Below are 15,239 nucleotides of genomic sequence, written 5' to 3'. Positions count from 1 at the left end.
AGTGCCTCAATAAACATACGTGTGCATGTGTCTTTGTAGTAGAATAATTTATAATCCTTTGGGTATATACCCAGTAGTGGGATGGCTAGGTCATATTGGTTTAATAAACAGAGAATTGATCACAATAATTTACCACTTTAATCCGATGATAATCCCACTGGTGTTTTTATTTTATGAAGTATGCAAATTCTTGTAAAATTTCCAGATACAATTAAGATTCTGCCTGTCTTCTCTTAACTTTGCATTTGTCTTCACTATTTATGTATAAATTAATCTTAAATTACTTTTAACTTTTTCTATAATTTCCTTGAGCCATTATTTAGTCTGCATTAAAATTTAAAATTCTGCACACCCAATCTGAAGACAAGGCCTGCCCATACTTCTTTTCATTCTCTACATAGTACTCTAGCCCTTGCACATGGTAGGTACAGAATAAATATTTGATTTTTTTTTATTTGAAAAGGTCTTATGCCTTTCCGATATATTTATTCCCTCCAGCAAACACTGTGATTTAGTGTTAAACAATTTCGGATTTTTAGGTTTTAGAGTGTTATAATCCCCAAGTAATATAAATGAAATTCTTCTCCTAGGCAGTGGAGCTGTTTTCATTCTAAGTCCATGTATTAAGGCTAAGCTTCCTACTTACAAGATCAACACAGGAGAAATATCTCTGGAAGTAGACAAGGATATCAGGAGACAAGTAAAATAGGAAAAGGGGATGAAATAAATGTAAGGAGAGGAGGAAGAGGAGACGGAGAAAGGAGGAGGAAGAAGAGAAAAAAGAGGAAAAAGAGTAAGAGTGAGGAGGATAAGACAAACAATTGTTTTCCCTATAAAATTCATTTCTTTTTTAATTTGAGATGAGGTCTCACTGTCACTCAGGCTAGAGTGCAGTGGCGTTATCTTAGCTGACTGCAACATCTGCCTTCCAGGCTCAAGAGATCCTCCCATCTCAGCCTCCCATGTAGCTGGAACTACAGGAACATGCCACCATGCCCACCTAGTTTTTGTATCTTTTGTAGAGATTAGTTTTTGATATTTTACCCAGGCTGGTCTTGAACTCCTGGATTCAAGCAATCTACCTGCCTCAGCCTCCCAAAGTGCTGGGATTACAGATGTGATCCACTGTCCCCAGCCACATATCTTAATAGTGAATGTTTTATTAAAAGTGGGGCATAGCATCTCATATATAACAACAACCGTAGGTTCAAAGTAAAGGGTTGGAGAAAGATCACACAAACAGAAAACAAAAAGGAGCTGGTGTCACTAATCTTATATTAGATAAAACATACTTTAAACCTACAACAGTAATAAAGGGCAAAGAAAGTCATTACATAATGATAAAGGGTTCAATTCAACAAGAAGACTTAACTATCCTAAATATTTAAGAAGACTTAAATATCATAGATGTATCATTATATATGCACTCAACATTGGAGCACCCAGATTCATAAAATAAGTACTTTTAGATATGAAGAAGACTTAGATAACCATACAATACTAGTGGGGGAATTCAACACCATAATGAAAGTGTTAGATCATCGAGGCAGAAAACTAATAAGGAAATTCTCAACATAAATTTGACACCTGACCAATGGAACCTAATAGACATATACAGAATACTCCACCCATCAGACACAAAATATACGTTATTCTCATCTGTACATAGAGCATACTTCAAGATCAACTACATGTTCAGCCATAAATCAAGTCTCAGTAAATTTAAAAAAAATTGATATCATACCAACCATACTCTTGGACCACAGTGGAATAAAAATTGAAATCAATACCAAAAAGATCTATCAAAACCATACAATTACATGAAAATTAAACAGCTTGCTCCTGAATGACTTTTGGGTAAACAATAAAATTAAGGCAGAAATTAAAAAATTCTTTGAAATAGGTAAAACCAGAGATACAACATACCAAAATATCTGAGATTCAGCTAAGGCACTGTTAAGAAGAAAGTTTATAGCACTAAATACCTACCTCAAAATGTTAGCAATATCTCAAGTTAAAGATCTAACATCCCACCCAGATAAACTAGAAAAACAAGAACAACCTAACCCCAAAACTAGCAGAAGAAAAGAAGTAACTAAAATCAGAGCACAGCTGAACAAAATTGAGAACCAAAATGCATACAAAAAATAAACAAAACCAAAGGTTGTGCCTTTGAAATATAAATAATGGATAAGCTGCTAGCTAGATTAACAAAGAAAAAAGGAAGATGATCTAGATAAACACAATCAGAAATGACAAAGGTGATATTACAGTCAATCCCACAGAAATACAAAGGATCCTCCGAGACTGTCATGAATATTTCCATACATAGATTTCTTGCAGACAAGAAAATCTAGAGGAAGTGGATGAATTCCTGGAAATACACAATCTTCCAGTACTGAATCAGGGAGCAATTGAAACCCTGAACAGTCCAAAATTGAGTTCAGAAATTGAATCAGTAATAAAAACTTACCAACCAAAAAAAGTCCCAGACTGGACCAGATGGATTCACAGTCAAATTCTACCAGATGTACAAAGAAGAGCTGGTACCAATTCTACTGAAATCATTCCCAAAAATTGAGGAGGAAGAACTTCTTCTTAACTCATTCTAGGAAGCCAGCATCACCCTGGTACCACAACCTGGCAAAGGCACTATGCAAAAAGAAAGCCACAGGCCAATATCCCTAATGAACATAGATGCAAAATTCCTCAATCAAGTACTAGCAAACTAAATCCAGCAGCATCTCAAAATGTTAATTCACCATAATCAAGTAGGCTTAATTCCCAGAATGCAAGGTTGGTTCCATATACACAAATCAATAAATCTGATTCACTACAGAAACAGAATTAAAAACGAAAACCATATGATTATCTTGATAGATGCAGAAAAAAACTTTAAATAAAATCCAACATCCCTTCCTGATAAGAATCCTCAACAAACTAGGCATCACAGGAACATACCTCAAAATAATTAGAGTCATCTATGACAAATGCGCAGTCAACATCATACTGAATGAGCGAAAGCTGGAGGCATTCTCCTTGAAAACTGATACGTGAAAAGGAAGTCCACTGTCTCCACTCCTATTCAACATTCTAGTGAAAGTCCTAGCTAGAGCAATAAGGCAAGAGAAAGAGATAAAAGGTATATGAATAGGAAAATAAGAGGTCAAACTATCTCTTTTTGCTGACAGTATAATTCTATACCTAGAGAACTGTAATGACTCCACCAAAAGACTTCTAAACATGACAAATGACTCAGTAAAGTTTCAATATACAAAATCAATATAGAAATATGAGCATTTCTATACACCAATAATGTTCAAGCTGAGAGCCAAATCAGTAATGTTATCCTATTTTCAGTAATCATAAAAAATAGAAATAGATCTAACAAAGGAGGTGAAGGATCTCTACAAGGACAACTATAAAACATTGCTGAAAGAAATCAAAGATGATAGAAACAAATGGAAAAGCATTCCATGCTCACTGGTTGGAAGAATCAGTATCGTTAAAATGGCAACACTGCCCAAAGCAGTCTACCGATTCAATGCTATTTCTATCAAACTAACAATGTCATTTCATAGAACTAGAAAAACCATTATAAAATTCATATGGAACTCAGCAAGAGGCCAAATAGTCAAAGCAATCCTCAGAAAAAAGAACAAAGCTGGTGGCATCGTTATTACCCAACTTCAAACTATAGTATAAGGCCACAGTAACCAAAACAGCATAGTACTTATAAAAAAAAAAGAAACACAGACCAATAGAACAGAATAGAGAATCCAGAAGTAAAGCTGCATTTCTACAGCCATCTGATCTTTGACAAAAATCAACAAAAGTAAGCAATTGGAAAAGGACTCTTTATTCAATAAATGATGTTGCAATAGCTGGCTATCCATAAGCAAAAGAATGGAATTGGACCCCTACATTTCAGCATATACAAAAATTAACTCAAGATGGATTAAAGGTTTAAATATGAGACCTCAAACTATAAGAATCCTAGAAGAAAACCTAGAAAACACCATTCTGGACATCAGCCTTAGGAAAAAATTTATGACTAAGTCCTCAAAAGTAATTGCAATGAAAATTGACAGTTAGGACCTAATTAAACTAAAGAGTTTCTTCATGGGAAGAGAAACTATCAAGGGAGTAAACAGACAACCTATAGAACAGAGAAAATACTCATATCCAACAGAGGTCTAATATCCAGAATCTATAAGAAACTTAATTCAGAAACCAGACAACAAATAACTCCTTTAAAAAGTGGGCAAGGGATATGAAGAGACTACCTCTTGAAAGAAGACATGCATGAGCCCAAAAAATGTATGAAAAAAATGCTCATCATTGATCATCAGAGAAATGCAAATCAAAACTACAATGAGCTACTAATTCAATCAGTCTGAATGGCTATTATTAAGAAGTTTAAAAACAACAGATGCTGGTGGGGATGTAGAGAAAAGGGAACACTGTTGGTAGGAATGTAAATTAGTTCAGCCACTGTGGAAAGCAGTTTGGAGATTGTTCCAATAACTTAAAAATGAACTACCATTTGACCCAGCAATCCCATTACTGGATTTATATCCCAAGGAAAAGAAATCCTTGAACCAAAGAAAAAAAGAAATCACATGTTCTTGCATGTTCATTGCAGCACTATTCACAATAGCAAAGATGTAGAATCAGCCCAGGTGTTCATCAGTGATGGATCAGATAAAGAGAATGTGGTACCTATACACCTTGGAATACTACACAGCCATAAAGAATAAAATCATGTCCTTTGCAGCAACATGGATGCAGTTGGAGACCAATATCCTAAGTGAATTAATACAGGAACATAAAACTAATACTTCATTTTCTCACTCATAAGTTGTGGATAAATACTGGGTACTTGTGGACTTAAAAATGGCAACACACTGGAAACTATGAGACAGGGTACAAAGAACCTGGGCAAGAGTTAAAGATCGAATTATTCGGTACTGTGTTCACTACGTGGGTGACAGGATCAATTATACGCCAAACCTTAGCATCATGCAACATGCCCATGTAACAAACCTGCATGTGTACATCCTGAATCTAAAATAAAAGTTGAAATTATTTTTAAAAAAATTAAAAACAAAAGTGGGGAGTGATATTTATGGAGCAGTTGCTAAAAGATTTTCTATTTTTGATGAGCACTTCTGAGCTAGTGTATAATGCTTTTCATTTTTATGTGAGTGACCAGTTGTCATCATAATTAACAGTAACTTCATTAGATTCCTGGTTGTACTATAGAATTACTGTTAAAGAATAAGGGCCACTGAAGGTCAAAGCTGCAGTGAGCCATAATTGTGCCACTGCATTCCAACCTGTGCAACAGAGCAAGACTCTGTCTCAAAAAAAATAAAAAGAGAATAAGGGATACAGGTCAACTTTTCTCAAACTTGCTATTTTTGTTATTTCTCTATCGTTTGTTTGTTTTTAAATAGAAATTAAAACTATGAGTATCTTACTTCAAATCTTTGTTCTGCAACTTAGTAATTGTATGGCTTTAGACAAATCATTTTTTTGTCTTGGAATATATTTTTCAACTTTTAAAGTAAGAATAGTAATTAATGATGTATGTATAGTAGGCATTTCAGCAATCGTAAATTTTACTACTAAAATCTTTATTTAAAATTTATATAGAAATGGAGTAAAGTGAAGAAAACTTTTGGAGAACTAAACATTTTCATATGCTCTCATTGTTGTCTTAAATTATTTTTTATTATATTTTAACAAAGTATGTACAAACATGCTTATAATTATTATATTGTAAAAAATCAAACAGAGTTTCACATCAGCACAAATAAAAATATGTAGTTAAAATTATTCAAAATATTTCAGTATGACAAACAATATGTTATTTTGCTGAACTAAATCTATGTGGGTTTAATTATTAAAGGATACTTATAGACATTTGTTTTATTTTTCATTAACTTGTATACTTACAATGTTAGGCCTGTTGGACCATTCCTTTATATCACAGCCATCACTGCAGCCGTTTAAAAATAATTTGAATCACAATCTATTGTGTAATGGGTCAACTCATGTTGCAATCTGCCCAATAATTAACACCAATAAATATTTAAAAAATATAATTTAGCAGAAAATTCTTTATTATTTATTACTGATTAGTCCTTTTGAACTGCTGCAGGTTGTGCTGTATAAAGATACATCTACACAGAATGCTCATGAGAACAAGAATAGTATCTACTGCTATGCATGGATTTTTTTGAATTTAGTATGCTCATACTATTATGTACCTTGTGATGATTTAATTATTCAACCAGAATTCTCTGCTTGAACAATTATGAAATCTTTGTAAGTTTGTACCATTTGCTCTGATGTCATTTACTGTTCATTTGGTACAAAATTTCATTTATGTATTAAGTCTGCTTCTGTTCTTTTCTCATTAGCCTGTGACAATTAATGTAGAGCATTGTTCTACCACATGGTCATTTCCATGATGTCAAAACATTCTAAATTTATTAAATAAAGTATGAAGCTAAAGTCCCAGTCTGTGAAAATATCTTTCAATTGTAGCTGATCATTGTGAAAGAGAAGTTTTGTCTTTATAATTAGTAAAAGAATCCAACAAGAGTACAATAGCAGACACATGATGATGGCTGTCTCATTAACATCAGGACATGATCACCTAAAGCCAGCCAAACATGCTTTGACTGGATGTGATCATTTGGAACCAACATGACTATAAATTCATATGTAGGCTGGATTCAGTGGATCAGAGGCCGAAGTGGGCAGATCACATGAGGTCAGGAGTTTGAGGCCAGCCTGGCCAACATGGCGAAACCCCAGCTATATTAAAAGTACAAAAATTAACTCGGCATGGTGGTGTGTGCCTGTAATCCCAGCTACTAGGAAGGCTGAGGCAGGGAGAATTGCTTGAACCTGGGAGGCAGAGGTTGCAGTGAGCTGAGTTCGTGCCACTGCACTCCAGCCTGGGAGACAGAGTGAGACTCTCTCTCAAAAAATAAAAATAAATAAAAATGAAAATAAATAAATAAATAAATAAATTCACATATAAACCTGAACAGTTAAATCTTGTGGCAGTACTAGGTTATAAGGTGGGATCCTGGATGAATCAGAATATGTTCTGTCCTTTCATACTTTAAAAATTATAACCAATCTAAAAACATAAAATTAAAGACAGAAAATATGTTATTGTGGATGCATTGACTTTTCATAATGCTGCTACAGACCCTCATAGGTAAGTAGACATAGCAAATTAATACATTCAATACCAAGAGATAATAATTGGATAGGTTTGTAATGTTGAGCCTTTCATATACTATGAGTGATTTCCTTTTTGTGATCTTTATTTTACTATGTAAAGTATAATACAATAATTGTATTATGACTGAGATGGGCATTGGTTATGTCAGGGGCATTTGAAGCAGAGCAACTCCATCTTAAATAGGAGCTGGGTTAAATGAGACTGAAACCTACTGGGCTGCATTCCTAGACGCTTAAGCATTCTAAGTCACGGGATGAAATAGGAGGTTGGCACAAGATACAGGTCATAAAGCCCTTGCTGATAAAACAGTTTGCAATAAAAAAGCTGGCTAAAAACCACCAAAACCAAGATGGTAACAAGAGTGACCTCTGGTCATCCTCATTGCTGCACTCCCACCAACACCACGACAGTTTACAAATGCCATGACAACAGCAAAGAAGAGTGGCACACTTGTCAGGGAACTCAAATGCCTCTCTGGACATATCAGGAGTTCAGGTGAGGAAAGTAAGATCAATGGATGAATTCTCAAAGGACTACAGTCTTTCCATTCCTTAAGATAACTGTTCTCAACCCTTTTATGTCTCACCATATGTGAAAGATGGAATTTGCCTATACATTTGCATGAGTAAACGCAGATTTTGATGAATTCAAGAAAGAAAACACAACTATTATGGTAAGATAAAGCATCGTGGTAATAAGTCATGATTATCAATAACTATAAATGGTGCACAAAATGGTAGGTAGTATTCTGCCCAGTTTTCAGAGGAGAAAACTCAAGCTCAGAGAGGCTAAATATCAATTACTGAAAGGTAGATGCCTGATTTAGTCTGCCATGCGCTTATGCTCTGGTTTCTCAATCCATTTTAGGGAGCAATTGCATAGTCTTATATAAAGGGATTGATTGAAGAAGAAGAGTCCATCATGTTGCAGAACAGGAATTATATAAGAAAATATGGCAGAATCATGTCTCTTGCAGAGACAGGCGTGAATTTGACTGCCTCTCACTTATCATTCTAGACCCTCAAGGGGGAAAATCTGGATACAAAGTCAGACTAAGAACATACTCATGCAAGGGACAGCTGAAATTTTTTAAATCTGGTTTTAGTTTTTCTAAAGTTGATAAAACTTTAGGATGACAATGAGAAAACATGTTAGAAAAATGCAAACACATGCAAAAAATGACAAGATAGTTGGATCATTATTTTTTTAAAACCTTGGGTTAATAAAACAGTTGACATACAAACACGTTTTGGATACAAATGGGATTCAAGAAAAGCCACTGGAGGGGGCTGCTTGTTATTATTAACTCCATGTGGAATACACTTCCCTCCTTTTTACAACCTAGTTTAACTACTGTCAAAGGCATTGTCCTACTCATTTATATACACTACTTCATTTAACTCGCACGACAACCTTATGAGTAAATAGGGTAGTTATCTTCTTTGTTCAAATAGGGAGACTGAGGCACTGAAAATTTCTGTAAATTGCTCAAGGTCATACATAAATTAAGGGGTGGATGTGAAGTTCAAACCCAGACAATTGGCCCAGAGTATATTTTATCACCATTACCCTCTGCTGCCTCCTTTCCCCTTCCCTGGTTTCTTGGCAGTCCTCACTTCTCATTCATTCTGGGGTTGGGCTTGGGCAAACCAATCACTTCAGTAGTGAGAGAAAAGAAGAAGGACCAATCCTTTTTCCCATGCTCACATCTTCTAATGGAAGAGCTTGGAGGTTATAAATCCACAGGTATTAGCCCATCTCCTCACAGCATCCAATCTCAGAGGTCCTCTATCAAAACAAAGAGGTCTTCCCAATGCCTTTGATAAAACTCCATAGGAATAGCAGAAACCATGTGGTCTGAAGCATAACAAGAGAACAAGGAAAACAATGATAACAACGAGAAAATAAACACCAAGTGTTTACCAAGTTACTCTACGGTAATCACTAGGATAAGTCCACTACAAAGACCAATTCATTCATCCTCTCAACAATGCTTTGAGATAGGTATTATTACTTTTATTATGACAATAAAGAAAGGGCATAAACTTGTGAACATGGCAGTCCTACTGTAGAATCCACCATTGCGGCAACTACATGGGAAAAATCTCAAAAATTTACACTGGAAATCTAGATATAAATATACAATGTTAGGGATAAGAATATTTGTTAGAATAACTTAAAAGACACAATCTAAGCCACTGATATTTTGTCCTCATATGTATTACAAATTTATGGATTAAATATCTGTGAAATTACAGAATGATACCCATAGAGCCCTGGGATGGGAGGGCATGGCAAAGAATCCGTTTTTCCCTAGTATGATCTTTATGCCAGAGGACAAGAAAAGGTATAAACTCAGCCGTAGCACTGCAGTGTGCTGGCTTCAGGAATGGAGCATGAAGGGGTAGCCCTGGGCCTTTCTTCTGCCCCACAATGTTTCTGGTCAAAGGGAAATACGAAGCAACAAGTGGTGACTGCAGAAAGGAGAGATAGTGGCTCAGCCCCCAGGGCTAGCAAGTGTGAAGAAAGTAGGAACTTCTCCCTAGGGCTCACCTGGTGGGAGTCTCAGCTTCTCATGATAGCTTCTAATGTCAGCTGCATGGTTTCTCCTCTCTGTAGGACTCCCTCTTGTCTCTTGCAATCTCCATCCCTCTGGAGCCCCTTCCCCAGACCATAGAATTCCACTTGAATGCTGTCCTGATTCACTGCAGTGGTTGGAGGCTAGTGTTTTGATTTGTGTGCTAGACATCCCAGAGCACATTTTATTTTTACCATAGAGACATCAGGGTACCTGGTACTGCACACCAGGTATCTACAGCCACACTTTTTCAATGGGCATAAACTCTTAACCTCATTACACGAAGCCTTTCTGCCACATGAAAACCTGGGTCCATTATTCTAAGCAACTTCTTTCAAGAGAACATTTGGAAGACAACCTGTTCATGGTTTGGGGGCTCTAAGCCCAGTAACTATCACTGCATTCTTCATGTCATGTGTTCTGTTTTATTATCACCAGAGCATGGAGATGTTTAGTCTCTCTCACTACGCCAAAGAAAACTCAGAACAGTGCTCTTGTCCTTAGCTTCTGACATCAGTGTTAGCAGGGGTCTCTACAAAGAAAAACATGAGCTGCACTCCACATTCTTAGTTTCTTTTTCCCTAGCGTTGACAGTTGCAAAACAATCAGATAAATAAAACAAAGTGTACAATAAGTATTTGATGCTGAGTATAAAGCTTACCATAGTTTTTTTATTACATATTCACTATCTGAAACTGGAATTGACTTCTCTAAACAACAGCTGTGATGGAGGAGGCAGCTGTTTTAGAAGAGAAATGGCTTTGGATTAGGAGGCTGGGAGCTTAAGGCTGAGTCCCAGATGTGCCCTCCCAAGATATTGGAATCTTCTGGTGGTTGGTTTTATCATCTGTAAAATGGAGATAATCCTGTCTCTCAGGATTAAAATTCTATATCTGTATCTATTTGTATAATTATGTATGTATCTATCAAACAATACTTTGTAAACTACTGAGTGAATAACAGTTCTTAAAATTGTAAGGTAAAGTTGGAGAGTTATAAACACTAATGGATTGGGTCAAATGAAACTATTTTAGTTAAAAGATGTAGACGTGTTTGGCCTTATTATGTTTTATATCTTATACACATATACATACATACATGCATACAACCTCTCCCTCTCTTTCTCCCCTCTCCCCCATCACACTTCAGAATAGTCAATTAAATGAAGAGCTGTAACTGCAAATAAAGCTTTGCAAAGCTTTAGGAATAGGTTTGGAGAAAATACAAATTGTTATTAATACCATAAAAAGCCACATAGCAATAAAATTGCATCATGAGAATCCCAAGAAAACACCTGCTCCTTAAAAATTCCACCAGCATGCAGGGTTCGGTTTGAGGGATCTCCTTTCCGAACAAATGAACAGAACAGCAATAAGAAGAACTCCAGGCAAGAGAAGCAAGGTAATTAAGCCCGTAGAAGAATCCAGCTATTTGGGTGGATTAAAGAAAAATGGAAAACTCATTGAAGCTATTGCCAAGATGGGAAATAATTACCGTCTGCAAACACTTCAAAGGTAGAAAAAAGCAAAGGAAGGAGAGAAATTGTTTAACTTGATCCAGAAGATGATGCATTATAATAGGAAGGAATGAGAGAAAAGGAAATTTTGGAAAATGATTTTTGGTGATTAGAGAGCTCATATGAAGAGACCCCGAAGAACACCAAAAATGTAAAGAGGAGTGGGGTGCGGGGGTCTGCGGAGCAGTGACATATGAAAATCCATTTAAAAACCTTCATCAAAAAGTCTCCTCCCCTAATGCATAAGAGAGCCCTCTTTATCTCAAAAACTTCATTGCACATAATGGTCAGCAGACTTGATAATTCTTACACTCGTTTGTAAAATTATGCATGTAATACAAAGCCAATTTTCCAGGAAGAAAAGTGGTTGAGAATTTTGAAACCTTATACTTGCCAGTGGAGATCCAAATATGTGACAGCTGAGAGTCATCATCTTCTCGTGTACAGAAAATATTTAGTTATTCATTTAACAGTTATTTGTTGAGCACCTAATAGGAACCAGGCATAGTGCTAGGGACTTCATTTATGCCCTGAAACACAGCGCTCTGAATTTTTCTACTATTTGCCCTAATTAAATCCTGTCTTTGGCCTTTTTCATATTTATCTATTATCTAAAAATAATAATAAGCTCTGTGAGGGTAGCAATAGGGACAAATAGGACTTCTCCCTCACAGCAGCCAGCCCCTTGTACTGACTGTACAGTTGAATACTAAATGTATCTTGCCTCTGCCCAGCATGATGCCCAGATGAGGACTGCTGGCAAAATGTATGATTTCTACAGGGAAATGAATCTTAGCACTCCATAGTGCCACAAATCCCCAATTTTCTCTTAGACTCACAAACATGTCATGTAATAGTGTTCATTTTTAAATGTAAATACATTATTTTCTAGGATAGTCAAATTCTAAAGGAGCAAATAGTGTCAAAGTCAAATATGTATGATTGAGACAATGCTAGGCCCTTTCAGGTATACATATATCTAATAATGAAAGACAGAGTCATTAGCCAGGCTGACATCAAGAGCACTAGTTAAATACTGATGACATTCTAAGTAAGGACAGAAAATGGTGATGGATTTCTCTTGTCCTCCTTCCCTTATTTTATGTGCATAAGACTTCTTTATTTCTAACAGTTGATCAACTATAAGCATCTATAATATGGTAAATACCAGAAAAGAGACACCATTAATTCTGTCTTTTAGTCTAGAAAAGACCCACTAAAGAGAAGTTATTTTATTAGTCCTCGCCACTCTATGCCAAATATCCACACATGTTCTCTACAGTGTGTGCTTTAAATTACTTACTGAAATGGATATTTGTCTTTACAAAGAAATAATGGGTTCCTCGTGTCTCTCAGTAACAAGAAAAATGTCCATCCTTCCTGGGGTAAGATGAAAAAGCTAATCAGCATTGCGGTCTCCGGGAGTCTGCAGATGCGTACTCCCCCAAACCACAGCGGATTTGGGTTACCTGGTGATATTTGACCTGCCCCTTTGGCTCTTCTTAGATGTTTGTCTCACACTTTGTTCAACTTTGTTTTTAAGTGACTTTGACATCTCCTAACTAAGGGACAATATGCTCTGGCTAGCTGTTTGGGCCAAGGGTTTTAATGATTTAAAAATAATTTTGTATTCACTTTGGTTTTAGTGTGGAAATGTCTACAGATGGGAGGAGGTCCATCCTGTGGAGGCTGGGCTAATTTTTGCAGAGAGCAAAAGTCATCTTCCCTGAAGTGAACTTAAAGTAGCCAGCCACCTACCCTCTAATTAAAGAGAGGCAACCTTTGGGTTGTGGTTATCCATTTACATATATTTGAAAAGTGAATTTTTCAGGGGAAGCAGAGTCATGTCAAAATCTTTTCAATCCCTGAGTGTTACTGTCATACTTGGCGCATAGTAGGGATTTAAAAATTGGTAAATCAAATTGTATTTCTCACTACATTGTAAGTAACTTGAGGTCATAACTGTGACAGGACCTGGTGTCCTAAGCGTTGCTGTAGGTCTTCAACCAAGACTTGCTGAGTGATCAAGAGACAGACTGTTTCTCATGCCAAGCCATGGGAGAAGTAGTAAACAGAGTTAACAAGAGATGAAAAGAAAGATTGCTGAGCCACAGTGAGGGGTTAGAGAACACGAATTTGTGGCAAAGCCAATCAGCATGTTTTCAAAAGTATCTCTAACAAAACTTGGCAGCCTGGGAGACAGAAAGTGAGAGAGAGCAAGGAATAAAACAAAACAAAATGTAACAACAACAAAAAGAGATGGTGGTTGAGTTCCTGGGGTAGGGCTTTGGGTGATGGATGGAACCACAATCTCCCTATCCCTTCTCTCATTTATCCTTCATGTGTCCTGGATGGTGAGCTGGACTTTCTTAGAATAATTCTAAGAATGCAAGGGACACTCCAGAGTTAGAAACTCTTCAAAAGTGGCCATGAGTTTTGCCATAACTATTTGTTTGAAATAGACATTTACCTGTAATTTACTTTAGATTTGAGAGTTTCTGTCTCCCCACATCTCCCTATTTCTCTCTTCAACTTTCTCATATGCGAGGTCAGCACATAATTTTATAATTAAAACCAAGACAGTTTTGAGAGGGGTGAAAGGAAGCCATGAATGATTATACTCAGGGCTGCTTTATGGTTTCAGAGGGCCCCTGGGCATTTTGGTCTTCATGGGCTCCTTTCTCTGCGTGGCAGGGAGGAATTACAAATTATATTTTATGACTGTGTTGGTATAAAGATGATGTAATCCAGGCTTGATTCAATTTAACATATTTATTTGTATTACATTTATGTTTCCTTTCTGATTTTAAAAGAAAATTAAAACACTTTTGTGGACCCCTAAAATTATGATGTACCCTAGGCCCTGTGCCTACTGTGCCTCCTATTCAGGAGGTAATGAATTACCTGAACTATTATATTCACCGTATTGGAGTAGGGAAAAAATAACATGTGGGGGGCATCAGGAAAGTGGGTTCAACTGTCTAAGGCAGAGACTAGTTGTGGAATGTGGTGGGTGAAAGGCAAAGGCAGATTTCAGTAGGGTTTACTGGAAATCCCTTGAAGTTGTGGTGCGTAGAGGAGGGAGGCTTGCTGATGGCCAAGGCTGTGCTTCTCTCTCTGCAGTAAGTCTTCCTTGGAGTGAGGCAGTGGTTCGGGTTCGTAGCTTCCTTGGGAAGAACATCCAGCTAGAATAGCAAGCTGGTTAGGGAGCCGTGCCTGAGTGGCAGTGACATTAGGTGATCATGGGGCTTCTTTGTTTCTCCACAATGAAAGGTGGTGACCTTAGCATGGAGTTCTCGTCTGAGATACATCTGTAGCAAGAATTTATTTGCTACCCACTTAACATCCATAATCTCCTATAGTTAGGTCACTCCTATTTTTAACTCTTTTTCTATGGGAATGTAGCTTATCTCTAACTTGATTGTAAGCTTCTGGGAAACTCTGAGTCTCAGAGGTTCAGTTATTAACTATAAATAATCTGAGTTCAAGTCTTTAACTTTATTTCTTTTTTAAAATGTTAAATTGACAAAGAATAATTATATATATTTTCGGGGTACAATATGATGTGTTGATCTATAGATACACTATGAAATTATTAAATCAAGCTCATTAACATATTTATCATCTTACATGCTTTTTTTATAGTATAGACATTTAAAATATACTCTCCCCCAATTCTGAAATGTACATTACATTATTATTAATTATAGTCACCATGTCATGAAATAGATCTCGAAAAATTTATTTCTCCTGTCTAACTGAAACTCTGTATTATTTCATTAACATCTCCTCATTTCCCCCACACCCCAGCCACTAGTAACTACCATTCTACTCTCTACTCCTATGAGTTTGACTTTTTTAAGATTCCTCATATAAGT

Source organism: Colobus angolensis, unplaced genomic scaffold, assembly GCF_000951035.1.
Source record: "Colobus angolensis palliatus isolate OR3802 unplaced genomic scaffold, Cang.pa_1.0 Scaffold201, whole genome shotgun sequence".
NCBI lineage: Eukaryota > Metazoa > Chordata > Mammalia > Primates > Cercopithecidae > Colobus > Colobus angolensis.
Note: the sequence above shows the minus strand (reverse complement) of the source record.